A 12,233-nucleotide genomic window follows, 5' to 3' on the forward strand; every position below is an offset into this window, starting at 1 on the left:
AGTTCGGTAGCATGCGGAGACACCTCACAATTATCCGCACCTCATCATTCAAACACCCCAAGTCCAATTGACAAGCAGAGACCATTGTGGTCATCTGCACCCTTTCTAGAGATGTTAGCATCTTCCGATCTAGACTATTTTAGTCTCACAGACAACATCTATTGATCCTGACCCACGGGTTAGGTGGCAGGCAAGCATACCCAGCGGTTGTCTGTACAAAGACAACATCTCCTAACCCATGCGTCAAGTTGCAAGCGGAAATACCCCAAGTGGTTATCCGTACAAAGACAACATCTGCTAATCCTGACCCATGAATCAGGTGGCAGGTGGAAATACCCCAAGTGGTTATCCATACAAAGATAACATCTACTAATCCTGACCCATTCGTTAGGTGGCAGGCGGAAATACCCCAAGTGGTTATTCGTACAAACACAACATCTGTTAATCCTTATCCATACGTCAGGAGGCAAGCAGAAATACCCCAAGTGGTTATTCGTACAAAGACAACATCTGCTAATCCTAACTCATGCGTCAGGTGTCAAGCAGAAATACTCCAAGTGGTTATCCATACAAAGACAACACCTGCTCATCCTGACCCATGCGTCAGGTGGCAGGCGGAAATTCCCAAGTGGTTATCCATACAAAGACAAAATCTGTTAATCCTGACCCATGTGTCAGGTGGCAGACGGAAATACCTCAAGTGGTTATACGTACAAAGACAACATCTGCTAATCCTGACCCATGCGTCAGGTGGCAGGTGGAAATACGCCAAGTGGTTATCCGTACAAAGACAACATTTGTTCATCCTGACCCATGCGTCAGGTGGCAGGCGGAAATACCCCAAGTGGTTATCCGTATAAAGACAACATCTACTGATCCTGACCCATGCGTCAGGTGGCAAGCATAAATACCCCAAGTGGTTATCCGTACAAAGACAACATCTGCTAATCCTGACCCATGCGTCAGGTGGCAGGCGGAAATATCCCAAGTGGTTATCCGTTCAAAAAAAAAAACATCTATTGATCTCGACCCATGCGTCAGGTGGTAGGTGGACATACCAAGCGGTTGTCCGCACAAAAACAACATCTGTTGATCCCGACCCATGCGTCAGGTGGTAGGCAGACATACCTAGTGGGTTGTTCACAACATCTGTTGATCTCGGCTCAGGCGTCAGGTGGCAAGCGAACATACCCAGTGGTTGTTCGTACAAAAACAACATCTGTTGATCCTGACCCATGTGTCAGGTGGCAGGCGGACATACCCAGCAGTTGTCCATATAAACACAACATCTGCTTATCCTGACCCATGAGCCATGTGGCAGGCGGACATACCCAGCAGATGTTCGTACAAACACACAATTCTGCTACCCCGACCTGTGAGAAGTCAGGTAGCATGCGGAGACACCCATGGGTTATCCGCAACACACATTTCGAAGACAAAAATGTCTTCAGTCAATGCATGCCTTCAAAAGGCGACAATGACCCTCATGCACATTTTGGAGACAAAAATGTCTTTAGTCATTGCATGCCTTCAAAAGGCGACAATGACCCTCATCCACATTTCGAAGACGACAATGTCTTCAGTCATTGCATGCCTTCAAAAAGTGATGATGTCCTCATCTGCATTTTCAGGACGACAATGTCTTCACCTAATATATATATATATATATATATATATATATATATATATATATATATATATATATATATATATATATATATATATATATATATATATATATATATGTGTGTGTGTGTGTGTGTGTGTGTGTGTGTGTGTGTGTGTGTGTGTGTGTGTATAAGAAAAAATAAAAAAATATAATAATAATAATAAATAATAATAATAATGGAAAAGAGAAGAACAAAACGAGAAAAGGAGGAATCTTAGTGTCTTCGTGCTTCCACAAGTTTTACTACTTGGACTTTCGCTAGCGTCCGGTCGGATGATTCAGCTCTAACGAAATTAGTGTTTTATCTTTACTTTCCATTTATCTCCAATAAAAGATAAGTAAAGAGGGGCAACTATCATACCCTAATTTTGTCCTAGGACTATTGTTTGTTGGTATGTAGACCACGTTTGACTACTTCAAAAGCTTAACGCCCATCACCATGAAATTCGTAAAGTTCTGTGACGTTTCAGAAAGAAACCGGCCAAAAGCATGAAAACAGGGGTGTATTTAGCAAAGTGAGGGTGTAAATAGACTATAATTTCATCCGGGGACCATTGTTGATCACTCCAGAATAGTTAAAACTCATCGCCATGGAACCTGTAAAGTTTCAAGAGGTTTCGGAAAGAAATTGGCAGAATAACACAAAAGGCGGGGTGTAAATAGATTGTAATTTCGTCTGGGGACCATTGTTGATCACTCCGGAAGACTTAACACACATCAACATGCAACCTGTAAAGTTTCGAGAGGTTTCGGAAAGAAATCAGCAGAAAAACACAAAGAGGGTGCATTTAGTAAAACTAGGGGGTGTAAATAGAAATTTTCAAATCTGGGCCCGAAAGTTGGGTTGCTTAAGGTGGAAGCAACCTAGCTTGCTGGGGCGAGCTGCGCGGCAGCTACCTCCCCCGTTTTGTTGAAAAATGGCCTCTGGGCTTCCGTAAAATTTCTGAAAGCCCTTGGTAATTATATTTCACTTAATATTGGTGAAAGGGAAGATAAAATAGTGAAAATCAAGTCAAAAAGGCTTCCATAAGGCTTCCATAACTTTTCCATAAAGTACGAAAAGAGAGGTGAACTTATTAATTTGGGGGGTGCATCAGGAAACTTCCTTAGGAAGCCTAGGCTCGCCCTGGCGAGCTGGGTGGCAACCTCCTCCCTATTTTGGCTATTAATAGGGGAAGGAGGCTGTGTAAATTGATTCCGGACCCCTAGGTGTGGAAGCAATGTCTTCCAAGGTTATTTTGATGATGCCAAAGAATCAAGAGTCAAGCAAATTCCAAAGATTCAAGAATGAAGTTTTCAAGAATCAAGATTCAAGATTCAAGAATCAAGAGAAGAATCAATCAAGATAAGTATTAAAAAAGTTTTTCAAAACATTGAGTAGCACATGAAGTTTTTACAAAATCTTTTACCAAAGAGTTTAACTCTCTGATAATCGATTACCAGTAGCTAGCATTGTTTTTCAAACTGTTTTACAAAGCTGTAATCGATTACCATAAACATGTAATTGATTACCAGTGTTTTAAAACGTTAAGATTTTCAAAATTCAAAATGAAGAGTCATATTTGTTGATGTGTAATCGATTACACCTTAATGGTAATCGATTACCAGTGACTATTTTTGAAAAATTCATTTCCAAAAGTCACAATTCTTCAAGTGACTTATTTTTGAAGATTCTTTCAAAAGTCTTAACATTTTAAGTAATTAGTTTTAAAGGAATTGCCAAGAGTTACAAGTTTTGACTTGAGTCATCAAGAAATTATAAATATGTGACCTTGGCATGAAACATATTCATTCATCTCAATCATCTCTTTCAATCAATCTTTCAATATTTTCTTTCATCTCTTTCAACAAATTTTTTCTGATTCATCTTCTCTTCATCTTTCTAAAAGTTTTTGTTCAAAACTTTCTCTTTCAAGAAAAGTTCTTTGTTCAAAAACTTGTGCTATTCATCTTTTTCATTCTCTTCTACCTTTGCCAAAAGGAATTCGCCAAGGACTAACCGCCTGAATTCTTTTTGTGTCTCTCTTCTCCCTTTTCCAAAAGAACAAAGGACTAACCGCCTAAATTCTTTTGTGTCTCCCTTCTCCCTTTTCAAAGAATTCAAAACAACACAATCTGAGAATTCATTTGATTCTTCCCTTTCCCTTAAACAAAAGATTTCATAGGACTAACCGCCTGAGATATCTTTTGTTTCCCCTTCACAAAGTTTCAAAGGACTAACCGCCTGAGAACTTTGTCTTAACACATTGGAGGGTACATCGTTTGTGGTACAAGTAAAGGGTACATCTGCTTGGGTTGTTATAACTCAGAACAAGAGAGGGTACATCTCTTGTGGATCAATTCAAGTGGAGGGTACATCCACTTGATTGTTCAAAGAGAACAAGGGAGCGTACATCCCTTGTGGATCTTTGCTTGTAAAGGTTTTTACAAGGTTGAAAAGAAATCTCAAGGACCGCAGGTCGCTTGGGGACTGGATGTAGGCACGGGTTGTTGTCGAACCAGTATAAAACTCTTGTGTTTGTCTTCTTTTTCCCTACACTTTTAAATTCCGCTGTGCACTTTAATTATCGCTTTTACTTTTGGTTAAGTTTCTATTTCTGTTCTTTACTTTCTTAACATTATAGTAAAAGCCTAATTGATTTTAGTAACATTAAGAAGGATAGATTTTTAATTATTAATGGTTCATTAATAATTAATTCAACCCCCCCCCCTTCTTAATTATTCCGAGACCACTTGATCCAACACTAGGCTATGCATTTCAGCAGTTTTTGGTGAAAAAATGTGTTTTCATGAAGAAAATCCAAGTCGAGGTGCCTTCGTAACGCTTCCGAGACGTTTTTGTGAGCAATTTCATGAATATTTTCCGTCGTTCTTCATCCATTCTTTTCTTCCGGTTTAACGGGCTTTTAACCGTTTATTTAAGTCGTTTTCTCACCTAATAAGTGATAAAATGAATTTCAACCAACCATTTGCATTGTAATCTCATTTAATCACTGTTAAAGCAAAATCTAACCGATCGTTCACACTGTAACCTCGAACATTTTTCTTTGAAAGTTTCTTTGAATGAATTGACTAATAACCAAGGTGAAACTAAGGCTAAAATCAACTCACAAATCAAGCCTTTGTCCGCAAAAGTCACTTAAAACCGTTTTAAAGTCCAATGCCTTAAAACAGTCCTCTTTGCTTTTATCAGTTAACATGGACCGTTCAAAAGCATAAAATCAACACATAACTTTACTGCTTTTGCAAGAACTACGTAGGTCTGAGTTCCTCATCACAAATCAAGGATACCTAGGAACAAAAACCCCGCTTTTGTCGACCATCCCTTTTCAAAAAAGCAAGAGATCATTAATGGTTGAATGCCTTAACGTTTGTCTTCATTCACAACCAAGAGATCGTTAATGGTCCAATGCTTTAACGTTTCTCTCCTTTCAAAAGAATCAAATGATCGTTTAATGGTCCAACGCCTTAAATGACTTTTGTTCGGTTAAAATTGATTTTGCAGAAAAAGATAAAAACAACTTAACCAACGTTTAGTTCTTACTCAAAGAACTACATAGGTCTGATTTCCTCATCGCACTTGAGGATACGTAGGAGCGAAGAAAACACCATTGTCGACCACAAAAAGACAAAAAATACAAAAGGCCCATAAAAAGCTAAAAACATAAAAAAGGGAAAATACATAAAAACATAAAAAAAGGAAAACACGTAGTTATGAAGTCATATTTGCACACTTGATTGAAGGTTGTTGTTTCTTGTGACGGACGCGTGGGGTGCTAATACCTTCCCCATTCATAAAAACAACTCTTGAACCTTTCACGATTAAAGTTCATAGACCACACATTTTTGGTTTTTCTGATGTTTTCCTCGAATAAGCGTTGGTGGCAACTCCATGTGCCTTTTTCCCTTGGAAGACACACCCGTGAGCCCCGCGTCGCCCTCCCACCGAAGGGTAGGTTGCGACATGTTGTAATGGATATTGAAGAGGATTCTTATATTCCTTTTATACTTGGACGCCCATTCATGTCTACCGCAAGTTGCATGGTAGACATGGGAAAGAAGATGCAACAAATGGGCATAGAAGATCAAAAAATCAGCTTTGATTTATTCCACGAGGATAAAGATCCGCCTGACCAAAACTTTTGTTTGAAGGTTCATGTGATGGATGAAAAGAGACCTGAGAAAAGGGTTCTGGAAGTAGGAACCTTGTTAGACCCTGGATAACAGGAAGATGCGTCAAGCTAATGACATTAAAAGAGCGCTTGCTAGGAGGCAACCTAGTCATTTTTAATTCTATTTTTCTTGCATGTAGCTTAGGATAATTGCTTATCATTGTATGTGACTTAAGCTTGTTTAGTATTGAGAAAAAGGGTTTTCAACTTGTGTTAAGAGATGGACAGAAAAAGAGTTAGAAAATTTTTACAGTTGTCCATCTGCTAAGCGCAACCCCTACGCTAAGCGCAATGTCTTCATGCGCTAAGCCTAATCTTACTCGCGCTAAGCGCTTTGACCCTTCATTAGTTGGCTAAATAGTTCAACTAAGCACACATCGTTGCGCTAAGCCCCACTTCATCTCTAGAATTGAACTTCAAGCAGTGGGCTTAGCGGAGATGATGCGCTAAGCGCCACTTCTTCACTAGAAACATTTATTATAGTTGCACTAAGCGCACAATCCTAACCTAAGCCCCAAATCCTCTCTGGAAGTGAACTTCATGAGTTAGGCTTAGCGGGTAGGATACGCTAAGCGCCAATCCCTTACTGTCTTTGAAGTGTTTTTTGAAGTGCGCTTAGCGCGCTTGTTGCGCTAAGCCTGAACTACTCTCTGTAAGTTGAAGCTTGGATTGGCGCTAAACCTAACATCTCAGACTAAACGAAAATTGTAGGACCAATCAGAGCTGCAGACAGCGCTAAGCGCGTGTCTTCGCACTAAGCTTGGATATGTCTCTGGAATTTGAAACTTGAATTGGGCTTAGCACGAGAGGTGGCACTAAGCGCATGGGCCTTAAACCCAAACGTCACGTTGTCGCGCTAAGCGGAGGATCTGAGCGCTAAGCGCGTGTCGCAACCTACCCTTCGGCGGGAGGGCGCGTGAGGCTCACAGGTGCGTCTTCCATGGGAGGAAAATGCACAGAGTCGCCACCAACGTTTATTCAAGGAAAACGTCGGAAAAACCAGAAAAGGTGTGGTCTACGAACTTTAATCGTGAAAGGTTCGGGAGTTGTTTTTATGCACGGCGAAGGTATTAGCACCTCACGTGTCCGTCACAAGGGACAACAGCCTTTAATCAAGTGTGCAAATATGACTTCAAAATTATGTATTTTCCCTTTTTTATGTCTTTTTGTGTTTTTATGCTTTTTATGTTTTTAATTTTGGTGTGGTCGACAAGGGTGTTTCCCTCGCTCCTATGTATCCTTAATTGCGATGAGGAAATCAGACCTACGTAGTTATTTCAGAACTAAACATTGGTTAAGTTGTTTTGATCTTTTTCCACAAGATCAATTTTAATCGAACAAAAGTCGTTTAAGGTGTTGGAACATTAAACGATCTTTTGATTTTTGGAAAGGAGAGAAACGTTAAGGCATTGGACCATTAACGATCTCTTGGTTTTGAAAGGAGAGAAACGTTAAGGCGTTGGACCATTAACAATCTCTTGGGGTGGTCGACAAAAGCAGGGCTTTTGCTCCTACGTATCCTCAATTGCGATGAGGAAATCTGATGCAAGCTCCATTGGAGCTTGTAGGCCTAGGATCTTCTTCATCAATGGATTCCTTTGCTTCTTGGAAGATAAATGGCAGCGGAATGGAGAAGGAAGAGAGAGAGGAGACGCCACTTCAAGGAGAAGATGAGTCTAGAAGAAGCTCACCACCATATGAGGTCATGGATAAGAGCTTAGAGGAAGAAGGAGATGAATGAAGGGAGAGGGAGATAAGAGCACGAAATTTTGTGCTCAAAAAGAGCTCTGAAATCTGAAGTTAATATTCAAATGATCAAAGTTGAAAAAAATGCACACACATGACCTCTATTTATAGCCTAAGTGTCACACAAAATTGGAGGGAAATTCAAATTTCACTTGAATTTGAAATTGAATTTGTGGAGCCAAACTTTGGAGCCAAAATTTCACTAATTATGATTAGTGAATTTTAGTTATGGTTCAGCCCACTAATCTAAGATCAATTCCAAGATTCTCCACTAAGTGTGCTTAGGTGTCATGAGGCATGAAAAGCATGAAGGACATGCACAAAGTGTGACTATATGATGTGGCAATGAGGTGTAGTAAGCAAATGCTCACCTCCCCCTCTAAAATTTAATTGGATTGGGCTTCTACCAATTCAATTAAATTTATTTCCAACCACACACATCAAATATCCACTTAGTGCATGTGAAATTACAAAACTACCCCTAATACAAAAACTAGTCTAGGTGCCCAAAAATACAAGGGCTAAAAAATCCTATATTTCTAGGGTACCCTACCTACAATATGGAGCCCTAAATACAAGGACCAAATATAATGACATCCTAGTCTAATATGTACAAAGATAATTGGACCCAACCTTGGCCCATGGGCTCAGAAATCTACCCTAAGGTTCATGAGAACCCTAGGGCCTTCTTCAGTAGCTCTAGCCCAATCTTCTTGGATCCCCTTGCTCATGGTTCTAGTGATTGGTCCCTTCCTAGGGAGGATTGCATCATCCCCTTCCCCTTGAAGAGGATTTGACCTCAAATCTGTTAGTTCCTCCTCCTCAATATCAGCTCCACCTGCAAAAGGAGTTAAATCAGAAATGTTAAAAGTGGTGCTGACTCCATACTCTTCTGGGAGGTCCAACCTATAGGCATTGTTATTGATCCTCTCCAAAACCTGAAAAGGTCCATCCCCTCTAGGGCTAAGCTTGGATTTCCTTTTAGTAGGGAATCTATCCTTCCTAAGATGGAGCCAAACCCAGTCACCCTCATTAAGAACTAGCTCTTTTCTTCCTCTATTGCCTTTAGTTGAATACACCTTTGTTTGGTTCTCTATTTGGTTCTTAACCCTCTCATGCAACTTCTTTACAAATTCTGACCTAGATTCCCCTTCTTTATGTATAAAAGAAGTGTCCAGTGGGAGGGGAATGAGGTCTAACGGTGTTAGGGGATTGAACCCATAGACAACCTCAAAAGGGGACTGCTTGGTGGTTCTATGAACCCCCCTGTTGTAGGCAAATTCTACATGAGGAAGATACTCATCCCAAGACTTATGGTTGCCTTTCAAAAGAGCCCTTAAAAGGGTGGATAAAGACCTATTCACTACCTTTGTTTGCCCATCAGTTTGTGGATGACAAGTGGTAGAGAAAAGAAGTTTAGTTCCTAGCTTAGCCCATAAGGTTTTCCAGAAGTGGCTAAGGAACTTAGCATCTCTATCTGACACAATGGTCCTAGGCAAACCATGGAGTCTCACAACTTCCTTGAAAAAGAGTTTTGAGATGTGGGAAGCATCATCCACCTTGTGGCATGGTATAAAGTGTGCCATCTTGCTAAACCTATCCACCACCACAAAGATAGAGTCTACACCTCTTTGGGTTCTAGGAAGCCCAAGGACAAAGTCTGTACTAATGTCTACCCAAGGTGCAGATGGGATGGGTAAGGGTGTGTATAGCCCATGAGGCATCACCCTAGACTTGGCTTGTAAACAAGCCACACACCTAGTGCAATGCTTATGGACATCTTTCTTCATATAGGGCCAATAAAACTTTTCTTTGAGTAAGACAAGGGTCTTGTCTATCCCAAAGTGGCCCATGAGCCCACCCTCATGGCTCTCTTTCACAAGTAATTTCCTAATGGATCCTTGGGGTATGCAAAGCTTTCCCTCTTTGAACAAATACCCCTCAGCCAAATAGAATCCATCTTGGGCCTTTTTCCCACAACTCTCATAAATGGGAGAGAAATGTTCATCTAAAGCATACAAGTCCCTAATATTATCAAATCCTAAAATTTGAGCTCCTAAGGAGCAAAACAATGTGTGTCTCCTAGAGAGGGCATCAGCTACCACATTTGTTTTTCCCTTTTTGTATTTGATAACATATGGAAATTGCTCACTCTACCCATTTTGCATGCCTCTTGTTTAACTTGCTTTGCCCTCTAATGTACTTAAGTGATTGATGATCACTATGAATGACAAATTCCTTGGAAACAAGGTAATGTTCCCAAGTTTGGAGGGCTCTTATTAAGGCATAAAGCTTTTAATCATAGGTGGGGTAGTTGAGGGTGGCACTATGAAGTTTTTCACTAAAATAAGCAATAGGGTGCCCACCTTGTAACAATACAGCTCCAACTCCCACTCCAGAGGCATCACATTCTAGCTCAAAAGTTTTAGAAAAGTCAGGAAGAGCTAGAACAGGTGCCTTAGTAAGCTTTTCTTTGAGCAAAGCAAAGGCTTGCTCTTGTTTTTCACCCCAGGTAAATGCCACATTCTTCTTCACCAGCTCATTGAAAGGTGATGCAATTGTAGAGAAATTAGGAACGAACCTTCTATAGAAGCTTGCTAACCCATGGAAGCTCCTAATATCTCCCACACTTTTTGGGGTGGGCCATTCTTGGATGGCCTTGATTTTCTCAGAGTCCACTTGGACCCCATTTCTACCAACTACAAAACCTAAGAAAACTATATTATCTACACAAAAGGTACACTTCTCTATATTTGCATAGAGGGTGTTTTTCCTAAGGACTGAAAGAACTTGTCTGAGATGTCCTAAGTGATCATCTAGGCTCCTACTATACACTAAAATATCATCAAAATAAACAACTACAAATCTACCTATGAAATCCCTTAAGACATGATGCATAAGCCTCATAAAGGTGCTTGGTGCATTAGTGAGCCCAAAAGGCATCACTAGCCATTCATACAAACCAAACTTGGTCTTGAAAGCAGTTTTCCACTCATCACCCTTTTTCATCCTGATTTGGTGATAACCACTTTTAAGATCAATTTTTGAAAAGATATTGGCACCATGCAACTCATCAAGCAAATCATCAAGTCTAGGAATGGGGTGCCTATACTTTACAGTGATGTTGTTGATGGCCCTGCAATCTGTACACATTCTCCACGTACCATCCTTTTTGGGCACCAACAACACTGGCACAGCACATGGGCTTAGGCTCTCTTGGACCCAGCCCTTCTCCAACAATTCTTTAACCTGAGACTCTATCTCCTTAATCTCTTGAGGGTTAGTCCTATAGGCTGGCCTATTAGGAAGGCTTGCTCCTGGGACTAAATCTATTTGGTGTTCTATTCCCCTTAAAGGAGGTAGCCCAGGGGGTATCTCTTTGGGAAATATATCACCAAATTCATGTAAGAGTTCTTGGACCTTTGGGGGTAAGGTCTCAAATGTAGGAATTGTGGCAGTGCTAAGGGATGTTTCCCTTGATAGGAGAAGGCAGAAAGATTGTTTAAGAAGGAGTGCTCTTTTAATATCACCTTTTGTTGCAAAATGATTTTCCTTCTTAAAAATCTTCTTGGAGGAATCCTTTCCCTCTTTTTCCTTCCCCCTGGCCTTTGAAGACAAGGCCTTACTATCCTTCTTTTTCTTTTGTTTTTCTAATTTTTCTTCCTCATCCCTCTTATCTTTCATAGTTAGTTGATCTTTGGCCACTTGTGAAGGTGTTTAAGGATGCAACACAAATTTAGTGCCAAGATGGGTGAGGGTAATCTCATTAGTTAGGCCATTATAAATGATCTTCCTATCAAATTGCCACGGCCTTCCTAAAAGAATATGTCCTGCCTCCATGGGAACTATATCACAATTAACTTCATCCTTATATGTCCCAATGGAGAAAGGTACATTCACTTATTGTTAACTATCATTTCCCCTTGATCATTGAGCCATTGAAGTTTATAAGGTTTTGGGTGGGGAATGATAGTGAGGTTCAACTTGGAAACTAGTCTTGTGCTACAACAATTGCAACAAGATCCACTATCCACAATGAGAGAACAATTTTTATCTAAAATTTTGCATCTTGTATGAAAGATGTTCTCTCTTTGGGATTGAGATAGATCACAAGATTGACCTCCAAGGAGCCTTCTAACCATTAAGAGGTCACCTTCTTCATGGGGGTAGACTTCCTCACTAGACTCTTCACCCCTTACTTCATCTTCACTTCCACTAGAGGAAGGGCAAGAAGTAGTCTCCTCTTGACTACTATAAATGTCTTGACCCCTCATGATCATGGTTTTCTTTGTGGGGCATTGAGAGGCAATGTGACCTCTCCCAAGACATTTGAAGCATTTAATGTTGCTAGTCCTTTCTTAGGAACTATTCTTAGGGGTGTATTTCTCTATGGTCTTACCCTTATCTTCCTTGGGTTTTGAAGGTGCAGCCCCTAAATTCCATGGGCTTGGTCCTTCCTTGGATAAGAGTGAGAGCCATAAGATTTTGAAGAAGGCTTTCTTTTAAGTTGTTGCTCCACTCTTATACAAAGTTGGACTAGCTCATCTAGGTCCCTATATGGAAGGAGTTCAACCTTGTCCCTACTTCCATATTAAGCCCACTAAGGAACCTAGCTATGCTTGTTCTTTCCTCCTCCCTAAGTCCAG

At 40.4% G+C, this 12,233-nt stretch overlaps 1 pseudogene; it reads right to left on the reverse strand.

Annotated features, from left to right (window-relative positions):
• Window positions 1-11,013, reverse strand: part of LOC114416103 — an 80,594-nt pseudogene extending 69,581 nt beyond the window's left edge.
• Between the last annotated feature and the right edge of the window lie 1,220 nt (window positions 11,014-12,233).

The sequence above is a fragment of the Glycine soja genome, chromosome 6 (genome assembly GCF_004193775.1).
Source record: "Glycine soja cultivar W05 chromosome 6, ASM419377v2, whole genome shotgun sequence".
NCBI classification, from domain to species: Eukaryota; Viridiplantae; Streptophyta; class Magnoliopsida; order Fabales; family Fabaceae; genus Glycine; species Glycine soja.